This window comes from Balaenoptera acutorostrata, chromosome 17 (assembly GCF_949987535.1).
Source record: "Balaenoptera acutorostrata chromosome 17, mBalAcu1.1, whole genome shotgun sequence".
Classification (NCBI taxonomy): domain Eukaryota; kingdom Metazoa; phylum Chordata; class Mammalia; order Artiodactyla; family Balaenopteridae; genus Balaenoptera; species Balaenoptera acutorostrata.
The window spans coordinates 64,974,630-64,980,609 of NC_080080.1; positions in this window are offsets into that span (position 1 = coordinate 64,974,630).

Here is a 5,980-nt window from a genome sequence, read left to right on the forward strand (position 1 = left end):
GTGGTAATCACCCAGGTGCAGACATATCCAGCCAATGGCGAGATGTGTCTATCCCAGCAGGACCTTCTCAAGATTAAATGTAAAATCAGCAGGCTTCGAAAGAGGTTTCAAGTAATGGGAGGGGTCAAGCTCCCAAGGCTTAAGATAAGAAAATGGGACACAACCATAAAGCCATTAGGAGGTGCTTGGAAGGCATCCCACCATCGAGAGCTTCCTTTGATTACTGGAAAGCAGCAGAAATAGTTCTCTCTAATACCCAGGGTTTTGAGACTCCTGTGAGAACCCACAGGTGATTCAGGGGCTAGAAAATGAGGTGATATCATTTGATATTACTGGGCCTTGCTCCTGCAAAAGGGAAAGATGGGGTCCAACGTGAAAATCTTTAAATGGGAAAATGCAACAGAGCTTCATGGTAAATGATGTGGGCCCTAGACCCGATGCCTCAGTTTGAATCCTGCCTCTACCAGCTACTAGCACTAGAACAGCAAGTGCAAAGGCCCGGTGACAGATGTGTGGCTGTGTGTCAGGGGAGAGCAAAGAGGCTGACGTGGCTGGAGGGAACTGAGCAAAGGGCGTGGAGCTGCAGGATCTGGAGCCCTGCACACCCCCAGGAGTCGGCGCTTACAGAGACCACGACGGGAAAGGTGTCCCCCACATGTGGCAGGAGCTGGGTGAGGGACATGAGGGCTGGGAGGAGTTCCTGTAGGACCTCGAAATCCATTGTAAGGACCTTGACTAGTGCTCTGAAATGAGAACATATTGAAGATCTGTGAGCAGAGGAGGGCGTGATCTGATGTACTCTATTTTGCCAGGTTTATCTTAGCCATATCACAGAGCTAGGGTCTATTTCTCCAGCTCTAAAATAGAAGTCAGGATATGGTGGTTTTAATACTGTAATAGCAAAAATTATCCAACTTCTTGTTCCTAAAAGGGAAAATATTACAGTTTTTCTAGTCCCAAATAAAAGAGTTCACTGCCGAGTTTGGAAAGCAGAAACAGAGGGAAGCAGATGGCCTCAGGACATTGAGGCCTGACCTGAGCCAACCGTGGGATCTTGGGCCAATGACTTAACCTCTAGGGATCCCCAACTTCTCCAGCTGTACAATGGGGATAACAGTATCTGTCCACAGACCTGCTGGAAGGAGCAAACACAACACATGGGAAAGTGCCCCAGGCATGCGGTAGGTCCTTTGAGCTGTGTGCCAGGACTAGCCGGCATCTGAGTGTTATTAAGCTGGGACTTCTTCTTTCCTTGACTTCAGGGATTAGGGGCACAGTGAGGAAGTTGTGATGATAAACAACATTTTTTTTAGAATTAAAAAAATATATTTATTCATTTATTTTGGCTGCGCCAGATCTTTGCGGCACGTGGGATCTTTGTTGCAGCATGCGGATTCTTAGTTGCGGCATGCATGCAGGATCTAGTTCCCTGACCAGGGATCGAACCCAGGTCCCCTGCATGGGGAGTTTGGAGTCTTACCCACTAGACCAACAGGGAAGTCCCGATAGACAACATTTCTAGCTGGCAGTAGCAGGGGACCGTGGTAACCATATGAGATGGCCATTCTAGATTCATGAACACTGGTGGAGTGTGGCAGACCTTCAGACTCTTTTTTGTTTGTTTGTTTTGTTTTTAATTAATTAATTTATTTATGGCTGTGTTGGGTCTTCGTTTCTGTGCGAGGGCTTTCTCTAGTTGTGGCAAGCGGGGGCCACTCTTCATCGCAGTGCGCGGGCCTCTCACTATCACGGCCTCTCTTGTTGCGGAGCACAGGCTCCAGACGCGCAGGCTCAGTAATTGTGGCTCACGGGCCCAGTTGCTCCGGGGCACGTGGGATCTTCCCAGACCAGGGCTCGAACCCATGTCCCCTGCATTGGCAGGCAGATTCTCAACCACTGCGCCAGCAGGGAAGCCCGCTTCAGACTCTTTTAAGCTGATGTAAGTTTAGGTGCAGTGATATTTATTGTCTCTTTGAGCAGGGGGTGGAAGAAACAAAGAACATTCAGGAAAACCAGGAGGGGTATCAGGCATCCCCGTTGCCCGCCTCTGTTATATTTTGCTCCTCTGTGCTGGTCCTCTGTCGTCCTTAACACCTTCCCCGTGGTGTGAGGTCTGCCTTCCCTGACCCACGTGGGCGTGGTGGTACCGGGTGAGGGGATGCGAGGGCTCCACACCAGCTGAGCAACCGCAGCTCTCACCGAAGATGCGCTCAGAGGTGGTGCTGAGAAAACAACTCTGCTTCCTGCAGAGACTTCAAAAGCCCACACCCCGTCTACCGCTGCACATTTTTGCAGCTGAAGGAGAAACTGTTGGAAACAGGAGTTTCCCTGATGTCATTGGGATGAAGCCGACTGTTCTCCCAGAGACATCAGGGAGTTGGCTCAGGAAGGGCAGGGTGGGAAGTGATGCAACGCTGGACAGAGGCTCTGGGCTCTTTGAAAACGGAGGTCAGGTGGGGCCCCGGGTTCTGAGCTGACTGCCTTTCACCTGCACTTAATGGCAATGGAAAGTTCTAGTCCTAAGAATAGAGGGTATGGGGAGCAGAGATTCAGAGAAAGGGATGAACAGGGCAGGGAGAACTGTGTGAGGGCCTCTGAAATCTTCCTCTCTCCCCTCATCCTGCCCTTCTCCATCCCAAAAGAAGAAAACCTTTGTCCTATTTACTCCACTTGGTGCTTTCAATTCCCAATTTTATTCAGTTCTTCTAGGGTATGTTATCATCCCAAGGGGAATCCTTTAAAGATGCTTGGAACACTGAAAGGAACCAGAGCTCCTTGGAAAAATAGCTGATTTCTGATTAGGGCAGGAAATGTCCAAGATGAACCTCCACGATTGTGCCAGAAAGCAGGGACGCTATCAAAAGCTGGCCCGGGAGCCGGGTGGAGAGTTCTACTGGCCAAAGATGGGAAATTTTTAGTATCAAAAAGAATAATGACTACAAGGTATTGAAAGCTGGAAAATACAGAAAACTCAAAGTTCATAATGATTAAAAAAAAAAAAAAAGACTCCTTATTGGTCACTATTAGAGGTTGTTTGGGTACCAACTCAACTCTCTGAAAACTGATAGAAATAAGAATATCCCACCTTTCCTGCATGAACTGTATCTCAGAGTAGCCAAAGACCTGGTACGGTAAAGTTCATCTTTACGACAAAATTCTCCCTAATAATAAGGAATAATAGAATTAGAAAATCATGACTTTTGCAACCCCTAATAAGATAATGGATTTAGAAATGATCATCAATGGATGCTAAAACTATCTAGTGAAAGGTTGACAGGGAATTTTAAAATAGGAAATCTATGACAACACCTACAAAGTAAACAAGGTTCATATGCTGAATTTGGTTGTTATATCTGTCTTCAGAGAAGTATGAATAACTAGTTGTAATAAGACATTTTTGAAACAATCTGGGAAATTTGAATAGTGGGACTGAGTATTAGATCATATTAAGGGTTTATTGTTTATTTTGTTAAAGGTGATAATGTCATTATGGTTATGTTTTTTAAAATATGCTTATCTGTTAAGGGCACATACCCAAGTGTTTGTGTGTAAAATCATATGTCCTCTGGTATTTCCTTTAAAAATGATCATAGCAAAAATGTGTGGGGGCTGGATGAGACCAGATTGACAAAAATGTTGATTATTGTGAAACTAGATGATGAGGAGGTAGGAGTTCATCATATTCTTCTCTCTGCTTTTTGTATGTTGAAAAGTTCTAGAATTTAATTATAACTAAATAATTTTTATTTATAAAATATTTATAAATAATATACAATACTATATTTAATAATGCATTTGAAATATATGATATATTTTCTATAATAAAAATGATAATAATTTTTTAATGTTTCAGAAGCTATTTTTATTTTCAATGCTGGGGAAAGGTAACATGTGGATTGGTTTATCAGGTGAAGGTGCATGAAATCTTAGAAGGCAGAGTCCAAAGAAAATGGGAAAGAAGTCTGGCAAGATGCACACCCACCCCTGTGGGTACCAGGTGGTCCCTGGGTTTCCCATGAAGAGTGCAGCTGGACCAGGGCCAGCTCAAAGGCACCAGATTCCTAAGGTGGGAAGGAGGGTTGGTAGGACCTGTAACCATCTAAGAAGGCCTGAGGCCAGCTAGGTGGTCTGCCTGGGACCCGCCAGCGGGTCTGCCTAGGGCCCGCCAGCTCAGCATCCAGACAGACCTCACTGGTGGGCCCCAGGGTCTGGAGTCTGGGCTGTTATTGGTATATCTGGAGGTACTAGGCCCTAAGTTCATGAAATAGAATGAATAATCACAATTTCGGTTTGTTCATTTACAACGAGCTGAACCATCAAGGATCAGATATCTGTGGCCACTGAACAGCATGTTATGGGGAACCAACACCCAGTGGGAGAAGATGGTGGTGGCTGGTTTCATCGGGCTGGGATACTTTCCAATACATCTGTCTCCACCAGAGGGAAAACTGCCCCAACAGCTGCCCATGACTTCCTTTCTGGTATTAAGAGAACAGGGCCAGAAACATAGACATGTGTGCCCCTGATTTCACCTGTTGTAGGAGACCCCTCCTGGCCACCTAACCCTCTTCCTTTCTCCATATCTTTAATCAGGTCATGGTTGAGCCATTCCATCTCCTTAGAGGAACTTTCCCTTGTTATTTTATTTTATATCAGGTCTGAGAGGGCAAACCCATTTCCCCTTCCTGAGTTCTGTTAGGATTACTCATGTTGCCCCTTCCGGGTCTAGACAAGGATGGTACTAAAAATTAACTTTACCCATGATTTCTGTAGCCTAACAGTAAAGAAAATGGGTTCTGGAGCCGCACAGAGACTGCGTTGGCACCCCTACCTCAGATGTCGACCAATTGTGTGACCTTGAGCAGACAGCCCCTCTAAGACTTGGTTTCTTAAAGATGTAACACCCTCGACATTACTGTGAAAAATGGATTAAATAGAGCATCTGGTAAAGTGCCTGCCACCTAGTAGGTGCTTCATAAATGATAGCTGTAGTTGTTGTATTATAATTATGACTGCAGTTTAGAGTCGACCCTGACATTACTTTTGTTCACAGGGGCTAAACTGAATGCCAAAACTAGGAAGCTTAGACATGCTTCCACACTCCAAATGCAAACCTGGGTTGTTTCTCGATGGAATTAAAACTGGGACTGTGGAATACAGGCTAATCCCATAAACAAGGTATATTTGACATGTCCACTCTGCTTGTTTCTCTGATCTAGCAACTCCAGAGTGCTGCAGGTGAGGTGGAGGGGACACGGAGAGGGCTAACCTTGACCACGGTGGTCACTCGCTACGCTTGGAGTTAGCTTGTAGGCTCACACCTCTTCTGGTTCCCCAGCAACTTGCATCCCTATCTGTCCTAAGACCCCACCATGCAGCTGTCTCCTGCCCCAGCAGCCTCCTTGGCAGGATGGTATTAATGACTGATAACGCTTGGTAGATCACCCTCGAAGGGACATGTGCTTTTGAGCTCAGCATAAAACCCTCACTTAGCTCAAAATAGCAAACGTGTAACGATTCGTGTCCGAATCCCCAAGTGCCTGGCACCTAGTAGGTGCTCAGTAAATATTTGTTAAGTGATTAACGGAGGGAATTTCAGGCACTGTAGTGAATGGCTGAGGGACATGCTTTAGGCCTGGGGACTTTCCTGGGACCATTCCAATCACTCTACAGAGGGTGGTTTCCTGTTCCAGTTACTCAGAAGGCCAGCCCTTAGGAAGGGCACCAGACCAGTATTTCTTTAAGGGCTGAGGCAGATTCCAGCCTGAGCTGTAGGAGATTTCCTGCTTCACAGTGCTTTAGATCCATTAAAGCTGCTTTGGTGGATGGGTTCCCAGTGGGAGTGATAGAAAGCTCACCATTTAAGTCATTTAGGCTTTGGCTGCCCAGGCCTGAAAAAAATGCCCTTGGGACTGATCCTGAAATGCCTGAGGGTAAGTTAAATGGCTTAATAGATCCTGGCAGCTTCAGAAAGGACTAA